Raw genomic sequence first — 22,621 nt, 5'->3', positions numbered from 1 at the left:
CAAGTCTGAGATTCAGCCTCGATTCCTCCCTGTCTCTCACTCCAGCCCATCAGCAAACCTCCAGGTCCAACCTCCCAAATATGTCTCAAGCTCCACCCCTTCCCCTCCACTCCACCACCGAGTCCAAGCAGCGTCCTCTCTCACCTGGACACTGCAGGGGTTCCTGAATGCTCTCCTTTCCCCCACTCCTCCCCTAAAGCCTATTCCCAGACCTACAGCCAAAGTGATGCATGAAAATTTAAACCAGATCATGTCACTTGCTTAAAAGCCTTCGATGATCTCCCATTCTACACAGACACAAATCAAAATCCCTAGAATTGGTCTGACTGGTCTGGCCCCCGCCCATCCAACCGTTTTAGGCCACAGGTCTCACCCTCACTCAGTGAACCCCAATCCCGATGAACCTGCAGTTCCTAGAATCCATCTTCCTCCAAAGGGCTTTGGCACCTTCTGGTCCCTCAGCTGAATGCTGTTCCTGGTCAACAGCTTCCTATCACCCAGGCTCAGCTCAGAGAGGTCGTCCCTGACCATCTTTTCTGAAGCAGAATTCTACCTTATATCCTAGCACAGTACCCGTTTATTTCCTTCTGAGCACTCACTACAATATAAACATGTCATTTCATGGCTTTGCTTACTTGTTTATTTTTGGCCTCCTCCATCAGACTGTAATTTCCCTGAAGGCAGGGGTCTGTCTGTTTACGTCGTAGCTCCCTAGCACAGCACTGGCACTCACATACTTTTGGATGAAAGATTAAAAGTCCATTCCAAAAGTCACAATAGGATCTCAGCCCAGTGTCTCTCCTGCCCCTCCTGCTTCTACTCCTCTGCTCTCTTCCTCAAGGGGGTGGCCCGCTGCACGGAGGCTGGGAAAGTGAGGAATCTGCTCTCTGGGCTGGTTTCTGACCTCGTGGGAAAAACCTGCAAAAGGGCTGAAAGCGGCAGTGAGGTTCTAGGGTGTTGATGGGGGCTGGAAGCAGAGTGATAACCTCCAATCGCCCACTCTGGTGTCCTGAGGAGATTCTTTCCCCAGCCTGGTCTCCCTCGTGGAAAAGAAGCCCCTCTGCTGGACCACACAAGGATGCCGAAGACGGGGTACCACCTAGAGGGAGCAGCTGTGAAATAGCCAGGACTGGGTGAGATCTGGTATTTCAGGGCCAGAAAACAGATGTGGTAGTTTGAAAGGAAGCATTTGTACTCTCCCTCAGGGCTGCAGAACATCAAGATTCAAACCTTGGGCATGTCGCTGGGCAAGGTCTGGCTCCCCCACTAACCCCCCGCTGCTCCATGTAGAGAGCGGGTGGGCTCTCCCATCCCACACAGGCACCTGGAGTCCTGGGCATTTGCCCAACCTTCTTAAGGGAGGTTGGCCAACCTTGACAGGACAGTAGTTTCTTGTGACATCCCTAGATCCTGGCAAGAAGCCCCAAGGCTCTGGGCAAGAATGGATCTGTACGTTCCAAGAAAGAGGCTTCTGTGGGAAGCAGAGCTATGGTGACATTTCTGTACCTCAGGGATCGGCTCGCAAGGAAGTAAGCCCTCTGGGAGCCACAGAAGCTCAGAACTGCGTTAGCAACACACCCTATCAGACCTGTCTCCCCTTCTCATCCTGAAAAGGAAATATTCAGCAGTCTCCAGAAAGCTGCCTGCTAAGCTCTCCCTGCTCCCCAGTTTATTGCAAAAATGTGTGGGCAGTAAACTCTCCTAATGAGAGGACTACATCCCACACAGTGGCGCCAACGCTAGACACGGCCAAGGACGCGGTGGGGTGACACGTAAAGGGATGCGAGGGCTTGGATCGAATCCAAGGCAAAAAGGGCCTGTTACCGCCTAGAGACTGGGGGTCCAATGGAGGGAAAGGGGAGGGGGTGACATCCAGGCAGGTTTGGCTCGAGGCAGGGATCCTGGAGATTATTTGTAAGTGTTCTGTCAACTTTTCAAGTGCCCTTCCTGGGATTCTGACAAATCAGTGAAAACTTGTATGACCATGAGGCATTTTTTAAACAGTCTCTAGAGCAAAATACAACATAACAAGCACCAAGGACTTAAGTGATTCTACCCTGCTGTGGCCACTGCTCTGTGGGCATCTCACATGGGGCATGGGCTGCCCATGGGCTTTGGCGTTCTCTGCAGTCATCACTATTCCTTCTGTCCAGTTCTATGCAGGCACAGGGTCTGTCACCTGAAACGCTGTCTAGTCCTCTAAATGTTCCCATGGTCTGCGGTTTGCTTAGAGGTTAGTGGTTCTTAAACTTCAGTGTTGTTATGGGTCAGCTGACCTGCTTGATAAAATGAATATTCCCAGGCACCCTTCAGAGATTCTCATTGACTATGTCAGAAGTGTGGCCCCAGAATCTGCATTTCTACAAGCATCGCAGGTGACTCTGATGTAGGGGATCCTAAGACCCCACTTTGAGAAGTACTAAGAAATCACTGTGCAACTGATTGCTTTCCAATTTTTTTCTATTTAAATAATACTGCCATGAAGACGTTGTAGAGATGATTTTTTTTCTTTTACCTTATTTTCTTTAGACATTTTCTTAAAATAAAGATTACGGAATCAAAGGATCGGAATTGTTTCGTAGCGTTTGCCAAAGTAGTCTCAAGGGAATTTGAATAATTGAACATTAAGTTTTAGCATTTAAATTGATTTTTATAACAGTATAAAAGTTGTCCATATTGCAAGTTCAACATTTATAATAGGGCTGGTCATTTTTCTATATAAAGCTTTGTGTGTGAACTATCGGCTCATTTCCTCTGATTACTTCTCAAAAAAGGAGCAGGATCCTGGCCTTTTATAGTTGTATCAATTCCTTAGCTATTTTGGATAGAAAGCTTTATTTGCCACATATATTTCTCCCCCTTCTGTGGCTTTCATTTTCGGATTGGCTTTATTACATTCTGTGGCACAAAAGGCTTTTAACAACACATTTGGGTCCATCCGGCCTGTCTCTGATATCTCTTTCAGCAGTAGTCAAAATGTTTTCTCATCACAGTTGAAACGCATTTGCTTTTCCATTTCCTTCTCTGGCTTTTTATGACCCATTTGAAATGTATTGTAGTGCACGGTGGGAAAAAATATGGATATAAGCTAATTCTGATCCATGCTGATGTCCCATGATTTTTTTGAAAATTTATTTATTTATTAATTTATTTTCTTTCTTGGCCACGCTGTGTGGCACGTGGGATCTTAGTTCCCCGACCAGGGATTGAAACTGTGCCCCCTGCAGTGGAAGCATGGAGTCTTAACCACTGGACCACCAGGGAAGTCCCCATGATGTACCACGACTTAGATGAAATTTGTTAAATAGTGACTCTTTCTTATAGCCTTGTGTTGATGCTCATTCATCTTACATCAAGTCCTTAAATAACTTCAGTCTCTTTCTGTCGAGTCTATTCTATTCCCCTGGGCAGATTCTCTTGTCTTTACTCCAAGAAAATACAGTAATGGCTGTCTGGTTATTTTAAGTTCCCCCAAAACATTTTTTGACATTTTGCCCATTCATATTCCAGCTGAGTTTTAGAATTTATTTGTTAAATCTTGTGATCCATCTCATTGTGTTTTTAAGTTATATTCTTTTGTAATCTTAACTTTATTTAGACTTTATAATCAAGAAGAGAGTTCTTCATTCATTCATGTTTTCCTTTACTCTTCCCACTTTAAAATTTTCTTTGAAAAAATATCATTGAGGGGCTTCCCTGGTGGTGCAGTGGTTAAGAATCTGCCTGCTAATGCAAGGGACACGGGTTCAAGCCCTGGTCCGGGAAGATCCCACATGCAGTGGAGCAACTAAGCCCATGCGCCACAACTACTGAGCCTGCGCTCTAGAGCCCCCGAGTCACAGCTCCTGAGCCCGTGTGCCTAGAGCCTGTGCTCCACAACAAGAGAAGCCACCACAGTGAGAAGCTCATGCACCGCAACGAAGAGTAGCCCCCGCTCGCCGCAACTAGAGAAAGCCCACGCGCAGCAACGAAGACCCAACGCAGCCAAAAATAAATTTTAAAAAATAAAAATTTATAAATATACATATATATATATCATTTTTTCCAAGTTAAATGAATTCCCAACTATTTTGGAGGGAGGGAGGATCATTTTTGTGACTAAGCCAGCTCTCCCTCTTCCTTTTTCCTTCCCTCTGCCCCACTCTTAATTTATCCTTATACTCACTAAAATATAAGTGTTTTGACCCAAAATCCATGCCAATAAAATGACACACTCCCCCACCCCCACCCCCACCCCAGGCCCAGCGTATGTTGCTTCTTGGCTGCAGCCAGCAGCAGTATGTGAGCTGCTCTGAGGTCACCTCCATCTGTCTTACTCCCTTTTCCTTCCCCTGCCTGTAAGATGGGCAGAATTGTCCCGGCACCACCTTCCTGGGTTAGGACATAGCTGGTTAGGAAGACTTAGAGTATTCCAGAAGTGTCATCCCTATTTATTGAACAAAACAGGAAGATACAGTGTAGTAAGTTGAATGAGTATCTCCTCAAGTCCATATAGAACCTCAGGATGCGACCTTATTTGGAAAATAGGGTCTTCGCAAATGTAATTAGTTAAAATGAGGTCATACCTGGATTAGAGTTGACCCTAAATCCAATGACTGTTGTCTTTATAAAAGAGAAAACAGAGACACAGACACTCACACAGACAGACACACAGACGAAGAATGCCATTTGACAACAGAGGCAGAGATTGGGGTGATGATGCATCTATAGACTAAGGAAGGCCAAGGATTGCTGGTCACCACCAAAAGCTGGCAGAAAGGCCTGGAGCAGATTCTCCCTCAAAGCCTCCAGAAGGAACCAACCCTGCCAATACCTTGATTTCAGACTTCTGACCCCCAGAACTGTGAGAGATAAATTTCTGCTGACTTAAGCCACCCATTTTGTGGTACTGTGTTACGGCAGCCCTGTGAAGCTAGTCTACACAGGATCCCTGGTCTCACTGAGATCGTCCCCAGTGCTGACTTTTCATTGTAGGATTATCTAAAACACAGAGAAATCTCCTTGTGAGCCTGCCCCAAAGCAGAGAATGAACAGTCCACTCTGGAATGTAAATACTCAAGAAATGATGAGATTTTTCCTGTTTCCTGACCAACCACAAGTCTCTCTTTGTAGAAGGTGAACTATTTATGGCATATTCCAAGTTCTAAGAACCCAGGGCTCTTTTGCAAGGGAGGCAGTGTGATGTAATTCAAAAAGCTCGGAAACTGGGCTCAGACTACCAGGGCCTAAATCTCGACTCTCATTTACCAGAAGTGTCGCTCTGAGCTGGTCACTTAATCTCTTTGAGCTGGACTCCCAATCTGTAAAAGGAGACAATAAAAATTTATACCTAACATATTTTAGGGAGTTATTGCTGGGATCTGATGAGACAGTTTATGGGAAATCATTGTTTAAATTGTAAAGCATCAGGCAGATGTTATCAATTCGTGTTTGCCTGTGGGGTGGGCAGGACAGAGAGGAGGGGCAGGAGGGACATTTACTTCTCACTGTATCCTTTTTTTGTTGCATGCATATAGTGAAAATAATATGTTAAAAATATTTTGATGTGTAATGAAGAGGAAAATGTAAATAGAATTGTATGCCCATTTCCATCGTCGCCCAGCGAAGACATCTAGAATGTGGGCACCAATGGCCCTCAGGTAGGAACCTCCGTCTCTCCGGAGCTTCTGGTGCAGGAGCTCCTGGGACACGACCCAGCTCATATCTCCTGAACCATTTTTCCTTGCTTGTGTTAATCCACAGTTTGGAAAATAGAATTGGGTGTCCAGCCCTGCCATGGATTTCACATTGTCTGATTTACCTTTTTGAAATCTAGAGAGACTAGGGACCCCTCTTGCCAAGTGATTGGGCAACTTATAGAATTGTGTGTAAAGACAAAGGCATATTTGGGAAGGCATTTTCCCAGAGCACTTTGAGGTCTTGTGCTCATCCCAAAGGCACAGCAAGAAGTAAATGCTTTATACCCAGACAAAACTATAATTCTAAATATACATGCACCCCTACGTTCATAGCGGCACTATTCACAATAGCCAAGAAATGGAAACAACCTAAATGTCCATCGACAGATGACTGGATAAAGAAGATGTGGTATATACACGTACAATGGAGTACTACTCCGCCATTGAAAAGAATAAAATAATGCCATTTGCAGCAACATGGATGGACCTAGAGGTTATCACACTAAGTCAGAATGAGAAAGACAAATGCCACAGGATATCACTTATATGTGGAATCTAAAATATGACACAGATGAACATATCTATGAAACAAAAACAGACTCACAGACATAGAGAACAGACTTGTGGTTGCCAGTGCGGAAGTGGGAGGGGGAGGAAAGGACTGGGAGTTTGGGATTAGCAGATACAAGCTATTATATATAGGATGGATAAACAACAAGGCCCTACTGTATAACACAGGGAACTATATTCAATATCCTGTGATAAACGATAATGGAAAAGAATATGAAGAAGAATATATGTATAACTGAGTCACTTTGCTGTACAGCAGAAATTAACACAACATTGTAAACCAACTATACTTCAATAAAATTAAAAAAAAAAAGAGGTGATTTAATCAGAGTCCCCGAGGCATCAGAATGGGAAGCAGAGCCTTGCCTCCACTTAATGAAGCTCTCTGCCCACCCCCTGCCAGGTGATGAGCAGGTCCTCCAAGGTCCTGAGGGCTCATCCGGGTCCTTCCCCCTGATTCTATGTCCCAGGGCTATGCCTGACACTCGCACCAGCCCGCTCGCTGCCAAGACTCCACTCCTCCAGTTGTCACCACTGGCCTCTTCGAAAGCTCTATCCCCTCGACACCATCAGCACTAGCTGGTCAATGTGACACTCTACTTGGGTCAGCCTTCTGCCAATAAAGGCCCCCTCTTCATCCTGCTTCGGGGGTATAAGGCTTAGAGCAAAGTCCCTTGAGCCCCCAGTACGGAGGCTCCTTCGGCTCTGCCACACAGCCCTCTCCTTCGGAGCACTGACATTTCAGACGGCACCAGCTGCGGGGCCAGTGCAGCCTTTCTCCAGAACCATTTGGGCCTTGGTTTTGAGTTGGAGCCACCAGGTGAGGATCCTTCCCCACGTTAGCAGTGCCCTGATGTTATTCCCCACAACCTATTTTTCCCAAGCCCTGACTGTACCTAAGTGAGCTCAGATTGTGTACAGGATTCAGGTTCTGTCCCAGGAGGCCCTGGGTCCTTGCCATCCAGGGTGTGGGGTTGTCGAGCATAAGAGGGGGCTGGCATGTATGACCGTGGCCTGTCTCCATGGGCCTCAGCTCTAAACAAGACATAGCCAGGCTTGCCCTCCTCTTGTAAGAGTTTAACAAGGATGCTTGTGATTCCCTTATACACTATAATGGTTCAGAGCAACGACTTTGGAGTCAAAGACAAACCTGGGTTCGTTCAATCCCAGCTCCACAGTTCACAAGCCATGCAACCTTGAGCAAGTTACTTAATCTCCTGTAATCTCAGTTTCTTCATTTGTAAAATGAAGATCAAATAGAGCCAGGTTACAGGGATGTCAAAAGAAGGAAATGAGATAATGCATATAAAGGGCTAACTGTTGGTACCTGGCATGTAGTGAGCACTTAATAAATATTAATTTGTTGTGTTATTAATGAAATGATTTAGTTTCTAGTGATAGCTTGAGCTTGGTGAACTTGAGCAAGTTATTTCACCTCTGTGGGCTCTTATTTTATATAAAATGAGAGGATGGGTCTTGAGCCTTGTATTCCTTCCTACCCCATGATCCTACGATTCCTTTGACCCTAATGGGGTAATTCCACCTGCCACGGGGACCAATGTTAGGATGATCAGATGAGAGAGGTTGCCAAAAGTCTACCAGGCTTCTTCAAACCAAAGCCTGTCTGTCTCCTGGCCTAGATCCCAGGGCGGCGGCAGGAAGGGCTGTGGGGAGTTTGCCTGTAGGAGTAGCCTGGTAGATAACCAATATTAAAGGAAGGAGTGCCAGGCCCTGAAGTCTACCTGAAAAACAGAGTCTGAGTTCCAAAGGAACAGGCATCGCTGAGTAGGGTAAATGTCTGCCCCAGACTGAGTCCTAGTAAGAAAAGTTGTGAGGTGACTCCGGGCTGAAAACGCGGTTTCTTGAGCTCTCTAAAGAGGCATTGTGGGCATTGGTTAAAGACCTGACTGAAGAGCCAGGCTGCTTGACACTTTCCTAATGACGTACACACACTTAGTCTTCACAACAACCCAGAATCTTGGTTCTTCCACTTAGCAGCTCTGTGACCTTGGTCAAAGTACTTAACCTCCCTGGGCTTCACATTCCTCTTTTGTGTAGCAGGGGTAGTAACAGTAGTTCCCCCCACTGAGTTGTTGTGAAGACTAAGTATATATGAGTCCTTAGGAAGGTGCCAGGCATATACGTGTTATATAAGTGCTGGCTGCGAATATTTTTATGATAGTGCTTTGGGCTTGGTATGCTGAGGACGCGTTTGCACGGGGGAAGGCAGGTGGTCCCTGTAACGTTGCAGTAGAAACAGTCAGGAGCTTCCGCCTGAAGGTCTGGGGCATAGGTGGAGTTCCTATAAGACACTCTCTGGAGAGTCTCAGAAATGGGTGCAAAAGGCTTTTTGGATGGCCCCATACCAGTGGCAGAGCACACCAGAAAAATACAGTGTCTCACAAATTACTATAACCCCCCATGCAGGGGCCTGAGGAAACTAAGTTTACCCCCTCATTATTCGGGATCGAATCCCCTCAAGTCGGATACCCCTGGATGGGCTAAACAGTAAATTGTCATCTGCCATTCAGCGCAAATGAGTTTCTCAGATGAGCCAGTGTTTTAGCAGAACCCAAGGAAATGAGAACTAAAATTGGATGGGGCAGGCGGCTCCTAGCACGGGCTCTGTGTGGGACAGCAGGTGGGTGGGCTCTGGGTGGCAGACAAGAAGCTCTGAGTGTGTTTTGGGCATACGTGGGGATTGCAGAGAGCAAGGAGGCAAGCACCCGACAAAGGTGGCCTGCTTCAACCTCGGGTTGAAGCCCCTGGGTCCACCATTGACAGACTCTCCGTGGGCCACAGCCCACCAGGGCTGCCCCTCATGCCCTCCCCTGGCCGACCGAGGTGGTCCTTCCCCGCGGAAGCCATCTCGACCGTGTGGGACTTGGCTGCCCCCTAACGGCCACTAGGCAGAAGTTCTTCTCTTGGAGAAAACGCGAAGATTTTACAACAGCATTTGGATAGCGCTTTTCAGTTAAAAGGCACTGTCACAAATATGTGTAGCCTTTCTGCTGAGTACGCCCCCATCTCCCATAGTCCTCAGCCACTTGGAGCATATTTTCCCCCACCCGTCCCCAGCCACCTCCAACACTCCACCTTTCCGATTCCCTGGACTCATCTAGTTTTTCCTTACGGGTGGAGGAAAGGGTCCTGGAGCCTGGGGAGGACTGGGTGAGTTCTGACTCCTCCAGTGCCTTGGGTCCTTGCTCCAGCCAGAGGACTGGAGAGCACAGCTGGAAAATGGCAGCCCCTCCGCTCAGCTTGCCCACGCTCTCCCTTCTTCACACAGTGGTCCTGACCCCCTGGACACACCTCAGGCCTAGAATTGCTCTGAGTTGTCTTTGCTTCTGAGTTGCAAACCCCAGGAGTCTGCAACTTTCAGCTCCTCTTTAAAGCAGACTCCATCCACACCATCCTCCCCAAACCAGCACACATCCTGTCCTTTCTCTGCTGCTGTTTGAGGGGCTTACCGATTGTCCCCAGAGTGAAGGGGGTAGCAGATAATGAAACCTCCAACAGGGCAAATTACAGAGGTTCCCATACTTTCAAAGGTCTCACAGCCATGATCCCTCGTCTTTGGCTCCTAACTCTGCTGAGATCATTGAAAACCCCAAGGGTGAGGTTCAGATCCTCTTCCCTCCTCAGGAGCTCGGCCAAGATGCTCTCAGATCCAACAGTATTCTCCCTTGTGTGGAGTGTCCTAGAGGCCATTGCTGATTATCTTCCGCAGGAAAAAGTAATCTGAGAGTCATACTGAATATTTTAAATGTTTGATGTGGTATGTGTTTTGGTTTTGGATGTGTTATTTTGAGAAACCACTTACCGATGTCTTGTTTGGGGCAGCATAAGCCAGCCATTAAAACGGTTTCATTCTGCGTATTAAACTTTGTTTCCCCAGGCAAGGCAAAGCAGTTGAGCCAGTTGGGATGACGTCCTTCCTCTCAAAGTGAGACCTGGGAAGAATTAAGGCAATGAGAGGGGAGGATGCAATGGAGGGGAGCTGGGTCTGCTCTGATGGACAAGAGCTGGGCTAGGACCACGGGGGGACCGACTCCCAAGCACATGATGGGATCACAGCAGTGGGCATGGCTTTCCTGATCCGATGGCACCCTGAGAGCCAGCCTGACCCCGTGAGCTTTGCCCCCCATGGAAGCCTCAGCAGGCTGGGGCCCAAGAAATGGGGAGGATGTAGGATGCTGAGAATGAACGTGAGAGGCAAGATGGGGGTGGAGGGGGTTGGTTCTACTTCCTTCTCTCTTTACGACCCCTAATATTTCAGCTTCTCTCCCCTGCCTGGTGTTGAGCATTCAGTTTCATTGGACCATAATAGGTGAGAAGAAAGAGAGGGATTTAAAATCCTTGAATTCCTCCAACTATTGCAGGAGCCATCAGAAACACCCACCAAGGGCTCACTTGCACTTGGATGCTTCCGAGTAGGGTGACAGCCACACACTTGCCCTCTCTGGGGGGAAACGACACCCCCTGAGATGGAAGAAACACTTGGGACCTAAAGGTAGCTGCATCAGCACAAGCTCGTTATCCACACTCTTCCCTTTTTTGCAGCTCCCTCTGACTGTGCCAATATTGCCACAACTCTCTCCAGTCTTGTCTCAGACTTCCCGCTTCCTCTTTCCTGGGCTACCCCACTTTCCCCAGTCTGGCAATGGGCACAGCCCATCTGTCTGGCAATGGGCACAGCCTCTCCCCACTCTGTGGCCCCTCCCCACCTCTCAGTCTTGGCCCCCTTAAGGGCTCCCCATTCTGTGAGCACCAAGGGTGCCCGGACTGTGCTAGGGGCTGGTAGAGGAAATTCCTATAGTACAATCTCTCTTACGAAGAAGCTGGTTGGGGAGGAGACTGGGGAGGGGTGGTCATAGGTCAGGAAAGAACTACAGGGACTTCCCTGGTGGCGCAGTGGTTAAGAATCCGCCTGCCAATGCAGGAGACACGGGGAGACCTGGTCCGGGAAGATCCCACGTGCTGCGGAGCAACTAAGCCCGTGTGCCACAACTACTGAGCCCGTGTGCCACAACTACTGAAGTCCGCGCGTGTAGAGTCCATGCTCTGCAACAAAGAGAAGCCACTGCAATGAGAAGCCCGCGCACCGCATCGTAGAGTAGCCCCCGCTCACCGCAACTAGAGAAAGCCCGCACGCAGCAATGAAGACCCAAGGCAGCGAAAAATAAATAAAAATTTTAAAAATTAAAAAAAAGAAAGAACTACAAAGCCTTGTCGTAAGTACTATCCTAGAGGTTTATACAGATGGTCGCTTAATTTTTTAAATTCAGTCTTGGAAACAATATGCTCCCAATCCCTTTTTGTCCCTTTCCTTCCAGCTTGGGACACTTTTGAAAGAATGTGATGATTGTTGCTGCAAACACACTGAAGATGACAGGGCAGAAAAATGGGAAAAGCCTGGTTTTTGATGGCAGCATTAAGCCATTGAATCAAGTCTGAAACCATCTATCTCCAGACTTTTTGTTAAGTAAATAAAAACATCCCCCTAGGGTTTAAGCTACTGTTAGTTGACTTTTTGGTTACTTGTAGCCCAAAGCATTATAACCAATACACATTTTCTTCCCTGAATGAGAGAAGAAAATTAAGGAGGATTTGGGGATGGACAAATCACAGTTCTAGTGACCAGTCTGGGCAAACCCAAGTTCTTCGTGGAAAGGGGCAGAAAATCCTGTGGTAGATGGGCCAACGTCACCTTTGTTTAACTTTTTCAGCCAATATTTATAGAGTGGCACCTACGTCCCGGGCATCAGGGTTAAGTTGCTGAGGCTAGAATCAAGAGCAAAACCACACACGGTCCCAGTTCTCATGAGGTTTAGAATCCAATGAGGGAGTAAGACATTAACCAAATAGTAATCCTAACAAGTAAATAATTAGAAGCTGAGCTAAGCTTCTAACATGGAGGAAACGAACAGATGCTGTGAGAACCTACAATACAATACATACAACAAAGCCTGGAAGCTGGAAAGACCTCCCTGAGAAAGCAATCTATCTATCTATAAGCTAGGAGCTGAAGGAGGAAGGGGACGGGTGAACCAGGCAGAAGCTAGTGAGGGCTGGGGATACTGGGAGCAGTGCATGCAAAGGCCCTGGGGCAGGAGGGAACCAGGCTGGTTTAAGAGCTCTGAGAGAAGCAGACTAGAGTTTAAGTGGGTTGAAAAGTTTGCCTTCAGTGTCTCCCCAAATCTGGCCTACCAGTGTTCCCCATGATACCCCCTGCTTCTTTGCTCATCCCACACTGCCCTTCAGGAACCCTGTGTCCTCAAGGCTCTTTGACTAAAGTTTGCACATTCTGGAACTCCACCCAGACCTGCCTTTCCCTCTAACCCCACCCTTCAAATGACCCTCCTCCCTATCAAAACCCCCTTTGCCTCCCCAAAAACCAATCTATCAAAGAATTTCTCCTATATTTTCTTCTTAAAAAAGAGTGAGAGGGCTTCCCTGATGGCACAGTGGTTGAGAATCTGCCTGCCAATGCAGGGGACACGGGTTCGAGCCCTGGTCTGGGAAGATCCCACATGCTGCGGAGCAACTGGGCCCGTGAGCCACAACTACTGAGCCTGCGCGTCTGGAGCCTGTGCTCCGCAACAAGAGAGGCCGCAACAGTGAGAGGCCCGCGCACCGCGATGAAGAGTGGCCCCTGCTTGCCACAACTAGAGAAAGCCCTTGCACAGAAATGAAGACCCAACACAGCCATAAAAAATAAATAAATAAATTTATATTAAAAAAAAAAGAGTGAGAGAGCAAGTGAATGAGATATTGAGAGAGAAAACCAGCCTGTCACTGTTGGAATTCAGACAGCAAGCAAATTTTAGGCAGGAGGCAGGCCCTGGACCTGGCACCTCCCACACACCCTCCTCCATAAGCCACCAGTGGGCTCTGCATGGGAGATGCCTGGGGTGCAGTTCGGGCTCTCAGGGTGGGCCGGCTGCTCCCTTCCCTTCCTGGATACACCAGTAACTTCTCCTCCGCCACGGAACTCAGAGGTCTCTGCACCCAGGTTTCTCACTGCAACTGTGCCCGGGGCTTTGGGGGAGGGCTGGGCCACCCTCTGAAGAACTGACTTCAAAAGGCCTAAGGAGCGGCAGTGTGGCCCAGTGGGAGGCGGCTGGCTTTGGAACTAGACAGCTCTTGGGCGTGACCTGGGCCATCACTAAGCTTTCTGAGCCACACTTGCCTCATCTGCAAAAAGGGAGTAAGATTATCTTCTTTACAGAGTTTCTGTGAGGATTAGAAATAAAAATGTATAAAAGAAGGAGAGAGAGGAGATTTTTAAACCTAAGCTAGGGCTCAAGCACAAATCTAGTGTCCAGGAATTAGCATTCAGTCTCAATTTCAAATATTTTGCCCTACGTGTCCACTCCCGTGTATTGGGCCCTGGGTCCTGAGTTTTTCTTTGGAAAGCAAGATGACCCCTGTAAGTCAAGATCTGCATGGTCCAATTTGCTAGCCACTGGTTACGTGTGGCTACCTAATTCTAACTGAAATAAAATGTAAACTTCAGTTCCACACCCTAGCCACATTTTAAGCGCTCAACAGCCATTAGGGGTATTGGACAGGGCAGATATAAAACATTTCCATCAGAAAAGAAAGTTCAATTAGATAACGCTGGCTTGGAGAAAAGGACCATGTGTAAACAGGAGGTCTGCTTATTTTACTTGTCATCCCACTCCTGGACCAAGACACAGACTGGGACCAGCTGGTGGTTAGAGAAGCACTACATGCGTGCGATTGTGTCTTTGTGTGTGTGTGTGTGTGTGTGTGCACGCGCACATGCATGTGTGTATGGGTGGTGGACAGGCCAGGTGTCCAGCCCTCAGACTTTTAAGATGAGCTCAGTGACACCACTCGCAGGGCTTGAGCTGGTAGGTAAAGTCGCAGAATGAGAGCCCACCACAGAGGTCTCAAACCTGCCCCATCTGTGAGACAGCAAGGCTGGGGGCAGCGAGGAGGTCCCCACCCTGGAACCCAGTCCTGACTCAGGACCCCAGGAGGAAGGACCTCTTGGTGTTAATTCTAAGGCAGAAGGGGAAGAAGGTGTGAGGCTACGAGATGCAAACGTGCAGCCCTTGGGGCACAGGGACATGTAACTCGGATAGCTACCTTGATTCAGGGGCTACGACAAGGAGCCGGAGGGTAAAACAAATACACTTCCCAAGAGTCTGCTCCAAAAAGGACACATGAGGAGGGGACTGAGTCATCCCAGGTCCTAGGGCTGGGCTGACCCACCCCAGGTCTGCCCTCCCTGGTTGCCTCTGGGTCTCACACACAAGCACTGCATCCTCTCAAGTTGACCATGGTCTTCAGGGAAATATGGACTGTTCCCCACCAGGCCTACTTCCCAGAGACCCTGACATCATAGGTGACAGGCTTCCTACCCAAGTCCACTTCCAGGAGCCAGCAATGTACTGAGCAGGCCACAATCACAAGGAGAAGCACCTCAAGGCACCCCAGAGCATTTCACGCCTGCAGACCAGGCAGCTCCCTGGGATTGTGCTACAGAGTTACCTGTCCTCCAAAATGCCTCCATCCCCTGCATTCTGTTATTCATTCAGAAATCACTGGAGGGAGACGCAAGAGGGAGGAGATATGGGGATATATGTATATGTATAGCTGATTCACCTTGTTATACAGCAGAAACCAACACACCATTGTAAAGCAATTATACTCCAATAAAGATGTTAAAAAAATTAAAAAAAGAAGTCACTGGAGGGATTTCTCTGGCAGGCCGGTAGTTGGGACTCTGTGCTTCCACTGCATGGGGCACAGGTTCAATCCCTGGTGGGGGAACTAAGATCCCGTGTGCAGAGCAGTGCAGCTAAAAATAGATAAAATAAAATATTACACGTTTAAAAAAAGTGATAAAAGAAAGAAAAGTCTTTGGAGCACCAGGCCTCTGTGCTGCTCCATTCCTTGGGAGACCACCTCCGTAGAATACAATACACTACCTCACTGCACCTCTGAGGTTACGAGCCCAGAGTTGGAGTCAGACCTGTATCACCTTGGCAAGTTACTTCCGTTTCTCTACCTGTACATGCAGAGAAAAACAGCAGCTACCCCACAGGTCCGTTGGGATTAATGCACCACTTAGCATGGTACCCTAAATATGTCAGCTATCATTATTACTAGTAAGCTGTGGTTACACACAGCGCTGAGCCACAGCTCTGTCTGGGAGTAGCTGAAGGGGGCTTCAGTAGCTGAGGTGGGTCTGCGACAGGCAGGGTCATATGCTAGAGAGGGAAGTGGGGAGGACCATTCTGGGAGGAGGACAATTGTCTTGCCCAGTCCTTGGGGCTGCCTGCCTGACTGGGCTGACCCCTGAGCCTCCCCCACTTTTCCCTTCCTAAGCCAATCAAGAGACACCACGAGGGGTAAGAGGAAGAGAGGGAGGGAAGGAGGAGGTGGCCATGATCTGTGTCCTGGTTTGGGGTGGACACAAAGCTGAGGGCTGGATAGCTCACCACCGCATCTTCACATCTCTGGCCATAGCGTGTCCCCATCCCTGGAAAAGTGCCATGAGGGATCCAGGACTGTCCTCAATATAAGCTGCCTGGTGGTGGCCTCTAGAAAGAGAAGGCACAACTGCCCTCTTAGCACGGAGTACCCTGTCTTGTCATAGGAAGTGACGAGCAGGTCTGGTTGTCAGAATGACCTCAGAAACTCACTGTCGGTCTTTTTATCCTAATAATGACAACTAAAATTGTAACAGTGGCAGTAACGTTTAAAACCTGCAGTTTTTCTGGTATCAGTTTCCTTATTGCTATGTTGATATCTCATTCATCCAGAATGCAGTATCTGGCAACCTCACTCATGTGCAAAACAAAGCACAGAAACAGAAATCAGGTGAATGAGGAAAAGCCTGGAGAAGCTGAAATAGATATCACATGATGACAGCACTAATGCTTCTGGACGCCATTTATCCCTTTTCTTAAGCACCATCTAATAACCCGGGTTAGTTGTCTGAGTCTAATCAGATTGTAGGCAATTTATAGAGTAGCCGCTGGAGATGGGCACCCTGACAGCAAGAGAAGTGGCAGCCGGTAATAAGGGAGGAGAGAGAGAAATTATGAAAAGCAGACCACAAACCCATAAAGCACAGCAGTCTGGATCTGTTTCAGAGGGCGTGTTTGACAGCATCTCTGCAGTTCCTGCCTAATTCCATGCTCTTACCAACGGGCTCAGAAGATACATCTCTAGAAGTCCAACGGGTGAGTGATGCAATGGTTAGCACTGTGTTCATATAGGGCCAACCCTCACCCATCCAGTCTCAAGCTCTCCCCAGCATTTCTGAGAAATGCAATGTTACCTACTTCTTGTTACCACTTTTTTTTCCCCACTGAAGAGACCATCCAGGAGGAAGAGCCCTAGCCCGGTGTCTGGAGACCCGAGTCACCCGTCCACCCAACCGTTATTCTTTGAGCTCCTGCTATGGGGCTCCATTTCCTCCCCTGTAAAGTGAAGGTTGGTCTACGTAAGCTCTCAGACTGATAGTTCATGTTTTCAGGACGAGGCTGTTTGGGGCTGGGCAATAATGATCACTAACATTATCAAGGGTTGACCAGGCACAGGTGCTTTCTAAGTGCTTTACGTAGCTAAGCTTTAATCCTCCAAACAACCCTATGAGGCTCAGGTTAAGTGGCAAAGGGCCCAGCGATTGTTTTATACCTAGCTGTCAATGTCTTGAAATTCTTAATTTTTGAACCAGGAGCCCACCTTTTCATTTGGTATTGGGCCCTGCAAATTATGTTGCCGATCTCCCCTCTAGAGTAGCTGAGTAACTGACAGTTGTGGTCCCTGACCGACGACAATAGCTAGCATCATCTGAGAGCTAGTCAGAAATGCAGAGTCCCAGGCCCGGCACAGCCCTCCGGAGTCAGATCTGCGCTTTTATCAAGATCAGATCCAGAGCCTGCAATCTCAATCGCTGTCGTCTGCTATTTCCTTCCATGTCCGCATTTACTGGAAACAGGAAAGACCTCAATTTCTGATCATCAAGTGAGGGGAGATTCACCTTGCTTCTGGGAAGTGGGCTTCTAAGGGCCCCAGATCCTAGAACAGCGCGGGCAGGCCCGCCGCACAGACTGTCGGCAGCGTCAGCTAATTCAGACGTTACACTGTCCCCAGGACCGGACTGGGGTGGGACTAGGACGGCGGCGCCAAGAAGAGGAGGGCGCAGAATTTAAGGAGGCACGCGCTCCCAGGTACTGATTCCGCAGCCGCACGGCTCTGATATGCGTGCCTCAGGTGAGAAAAGTGAAAAGTGAAAAGTGAAAGCGAGGGGAAAGTGAGAAGTCTCGGTTAGCTGGCGCTTCCCCCACCGGTTCGGTGCCCGTCCGCGCTGTTCCGCAGGCGCGCGTGGGGCGCTTAGAAGAGCCAGGCTCCAGTCCTGGGGATTTCTGGTTAGAGCAGCTCGGTACAGGGTACGCCAAAAAAGAGCCTGATTGCTCAGAATCAGAATTCAATCCTTTCACCATCTCTTCTCATTTTTAACCCTAGGAAGCTGGCAGCAACCCTGTACCCCCCTGGTACCTTTAAGCTCACAGCTCTGCGTTGGAGATGGTTGGGGCTGCCTTCACCCGGCATCAGAGAACCCCTCCCGGGGCGGAGCTGGGTGCGTGGGGCCGGCGGCTTTTGTGCCCGCATGAGTGCAGGCGGGAGGCCAGGCTGGAGGTGGCCACCTGAATTCAGCTCGAGTCATTCACAGCACCCGGGAGAGGCCAGAGACTCCCTGGGGCAGCGTCTAGTTGGGGCTCTGCATCAGCAAGGGCGCTGACCTTCAGCTGGCACCCATGATGGCTGCTGGAGTGGAGAGGGTCCTGCTGACGGGAGGGCTGAGAAACTTAGTGATTTTCCAGGGCCGAGGTTCCCAGAGCCGACATAACTTCAGAGCTTTTCCTCACCTGCAGAGATTTCTAAAATTAGGATTCTCCAGTCCACACACATCAGAATCTCCTGGAGATGGCCCCTGCTACTTTTGTATGAAGTAGAAAAAAGGTGCCCACTCTGAGCAGATGCGCCCTGCTGGGATGTGGCTTGGCACGTGGATGGAGCCTTCAGGTGAAGAAACGCCCTCCCCTTAGGAGTGCAGCCCCGGGGGCTCGGAGATCTTGGACTGAGGGACACACATTGCCCTCGGCCCCATTTGCCCGCTTTATGCAGAACAAAACCTGCACTGCTGTGAGCCAGGGACCTGGGTGGGGTTGGTGAAAGCCTTGCAGGTATTTCTGGTGACTGGCCAATGGGAGTCTCTGAGGCCTGGAGAGTGGATGTGATACATCTTGGCCAAACATGGCGCCATGGCCACGCACTTCCTGTGGGGTTCCTCAGACATTCCCAGGCCAAGGTTCTGCCCCTTTCTTTATTACCCACACAGAATAAACAAAAAGAAAGCCTAACCTCCAGGAATAACATTTAGGGAAGGGAGTGAAGGAGGGAAGAGGAAGGAAGGGGGAAGAGGAGGAGGGGAGGGCCCTTATCTACATTAAACAGGTCCAGCTCCGCCTGTGAGCACAGCTGAGTCATGCTAGGTGTCCTGCTCCACCCCCCACCACCTGGAAGTGAGACAGCTGCCCATGGGCATTTCTCTTTCAGGACTGGGTTCTGGGGGCTACACAGGCTTGCTGGCACTGGTGGCAGGGAGTCTGGGCTCTCCTCCACCAAAGGCTGGCTGAGCACCCTGGAGGGAGTGACACCCCTCTCAAGGTGTTCCAGCCTTTCCAGTGGAAAAGGGAGGTGAGTTCCAGGGTGTTAATGAGAGGGCACTCCACCCCTTCATGTCTGGGAGAGGTTCCGAGTCATGTAGTTCTTTTGGCATTGCCCTGTAGCATCCATTATGGTGAGAGTGGGCAGCTGGGATAGAGAGGTGGGTGTATCAGTTTTCACTAAGTTACACCACGGTAACAAGCAACCCCTCCCTTCAAACCTCAGTAATTACAACAACAAAGGCTTACTTCTCACTCAGTCTGGCTGCAGCTCCCTTCCCAAGTTGTCTTCATTAATGGATCCAAGCTGTAGGAACAGCCCCTCTCTGGGTCACGCTGGGCTGTGGCACAGGGAAAGAGCAATGGTGGAACCAAGTGATGGTGCTTAAAGCGGCTGCTGGGATATGCAGCTGACGTTTCATTGGGCAAAGCAAGTCACGTGACCCATCCCAAGTCTCTTGCGTGTGACTTGGAGCAGGGACGTATGATTCTATCACAAGGATAGGGCAGTGAATAATCAGGAACAGTAATGCAATCTCCCACAGTGGGACCCTGACTTAGGCCAAGGGGATTCCTTCTAAGGAACAGAGAACATCCTTTGGCCAAAGGAGACAGTATGAAGTGGTGAAAAGAAAAAGGCTTGGAATCAGACAGGTCTAGATTATAACCTGGACTCAGCCACATACTAGCTGTGTGATCTTGTCCAAGTTACTTACCTTCTCTGAATCTTCTTTTCCATCTACAGAATGGGTATAATACTTAGTTCACAGGGAAATTTTGAGGCTTAAATGAGATAGTAAATATTAAGTCTTTGGCACATAGTAGGAATACAGTAAATAAAAACTCCCTACTCTACTCCCTGCCCATCTTTTGTATCTTATCCATAACTCTGGAGGTATTTATTACCAAGACTCCATCTACTAACCTCACAGGGTTGGGATCAAGTGGAACAGAGAGAATTTATTGTGTCCTTACTACGTACCAGGCACTGAACACACAGTTTACCTTCATGATCTCACTTGTTTTGTCCAATAACCCTGTGAGGTAGGTACGATTATTACCCCATTTTATAGATGAGGAAAATAAGGATCAGAGAAGATAAGTAACTTGCCAAAGGTCATGCAGTGACAGAAATAGGATTTAAAGCCATGCTTTAGATTCCATGACCCATGCTCTAAAGCAATGATTTTTGAGAGTGATTTGTTTGGTAGATAAGAAAAGAAACTGAGAGTAAGTTTGGGAACTTATGGCAGGTGGACATTGCCATGACATTCAAGCTAAAGCGAAATAGCCTTATTTCGCTGAACAGAATACAGACTAGTTTAGGTGATGTAGAAGTCTCTGGTAAATTGCATGTGGTGGAGGCCATTCTAGTCATGCAAGTAGGACCACACAATTGTCTATGACTCAGAGGAAATGAAAATCGCTGGTCGTCACCACAGACGGCGTGAGGGGCAATGATCTGGAACACTGCATTCACTATGTGCTGGTGGGCCTGCCGGGTCAGCTGCGGCAGACCAGGGAAATATTTGTGGTTAATCAAAATGATACCTTGTTTACACTGATGGGTGAGGCCTGGGGGCAGGGCTTGTGTATTACCCATGGCAACTGGTTTGTGCCTTGTACACAGGATACACTCAATATGAGTCTCCTGCTCCAGCGAGTGAATGAATGAATTGATGGATGAATGAATGAATATGTTTCTCACTGTAAGAGGGCAATTTGATGGCCTTGGGCAAAGCCAAGGTTTGGGCAAAATTTCTCTTCCAACTTTTCCTGTTGCCTGCACTCTTAGCTCCTCCTAGAAATGTGGTACATTTCTAGAAAGCAGTTTGGCAACATGTGTCAAGAATTTTAAAAATTTATACGCTTTAACCTAAAATTAAGCCCTAGATATTTATCTGAAATAATCAGGGATGTAGCAAAATCTTTATGTATAGAGATATTTATCATAGCATCATTTACACAGTGAAACAGGAAATTCAACCTAAATGGAAATGATCAAATAAATACATTATGAAATAGGCATGATGAAATATTATGCAGCCATTAAAGTTATGTTTTTGAATTGTTTTTAATGATTTGATGAGATGCTTATTAGCTATGACAAATGGAAAAGGAAGGGTTTAAATTTTTTAAATAAAATTTAATAAAAATATATGTGCACGTAAAAATACTCATCATCTGTCTAGGTGATGGGATTTGAGTGGTTTTATCCTTTTGGGTATTTTCTAAACTTTCTATAATGAGCACAGATTATTTTTATGATCAGAAAAAATATAGAAAACATTGTTTAAAGTCTTTTCTGGTTTTGCAGACAGTCACTCCCTCACTGCAGTCCTGCTCTGATGCAGGACACTGCTGGGGGAAGTGCCCCTGCATTTGCCAGGAGCAAGCCTTACATGGTTAGCTTGTATTCTGGTCCTGGCTTTGCCACTAACTGGCTGTGGGACTGCGGACAAGTCATTTTATTTATCTGGGCTTTGGGGTCCTCATTTATAAAATGAGGTTACTGGATTAGATGATTTAAGAGTTAAATTCTGATTCTGTGATTCTAACAAACTCACTGGGTCAAGGTATTCATTGTGAATAAGGCTTCATGATTTATCCTTTTCTAGTGTTAGTAAATGGGATTCTTAGCTATAGTTAAAGAAGTGACTCTCTAATGGTAGAATTTCACATCAGACTGTGAATCACCTACACCCAAATACTGACCTTATAGCTCTCTACAGCTTACACATTCTAGACATCAGCTGGCCCTTTTGAGAGAGTCAGAGTCCCTTCCACATCAGCCTCTGGCCCTGAAAGGGAGACGGGAGGTGTCTCTCTGGAAGAACAAGACAAGTTCCTTGGTCCCGAGTTTCCTTCCCTTCCCTGCTTCCTTTCTCCAGTCTCAAGCTCTTTCCCACTGTCTCTCTGCTTTCTCTATCTCCATCCTCTTCGCTGTGGTTGAGTCTGGTTTATGTTAGTGTAGTTCCCTGGTGGACTGGTGGCTCAGCCACCACAACCAGGGGAAGAGGGAGTGTGACTCATGCCCTGTGTCCAGTGAGTCAGACTCGGGGTGGGCTGGACCAGGGGCTTCCCTAGGACAGGAAGCAGGTTCTTAGTATGCAGAGGCCTTAGCTCCCTCCTAATACGGACGCTGCCAGGATAGAGGACCAATCTTTCTCCCTTTCCCATTTCTGTGAACTCATTCAGGAACCCCTCTTGCCAAAGAAAATGCCACCTCTTCTAAGCCTCAGAAGGTTTTGTCTGGGTAAGGCCAAAACTGCCTCTGTGCCAAATGACTGCCCCCCAGCATCCGAGAAGAAGGAGAATAACAGACCATAGTTAGAGCCAAAGAGGATAAGAATTTCCCATTCCAGTCTCTCATGTCCTGGGTTTGAGCCTAGCAAGTTTTCACAGCTCCGATTATCCTTTCCTCCTCTTCCCAGCTCTTGACATGAGAAACAAGTGCATTCACACTGCCCTGGGGTTAAAATCCAAGTTTGTGTGACCTTGGGCAAGTTATTTAACTGCTTCAAGTTTCAGTTTCCTTGGCTGGAAAGAATGAGATAATAAACTCACCTCATGGCATGTTGTGCATTAGATAGAACCCAGCACCCAATACAGGCCTGGCTTTAGAAGGTGCTGAGTCGACGTTCAGTCTGCAATGGA

This window comes from Globicephala melas, chromosome 2, assembly GCF_963455315.2.
Source record: "Globicephala melas chromosome 2, mGloMel1.2, whole genome shotgun sequence".
NCBI classification, from domain to species: domain Eukaryota; kingdom Metazoa; phylum Chordata; class Mammalia; order Artiodactyla; family Delphinidae; genus Globicephala; species Globicephala melas.
The sequence above is the reverse complement of the archived record's forward strand: the minus strand, read 5'-3'. Positions refer to the sequence as shown.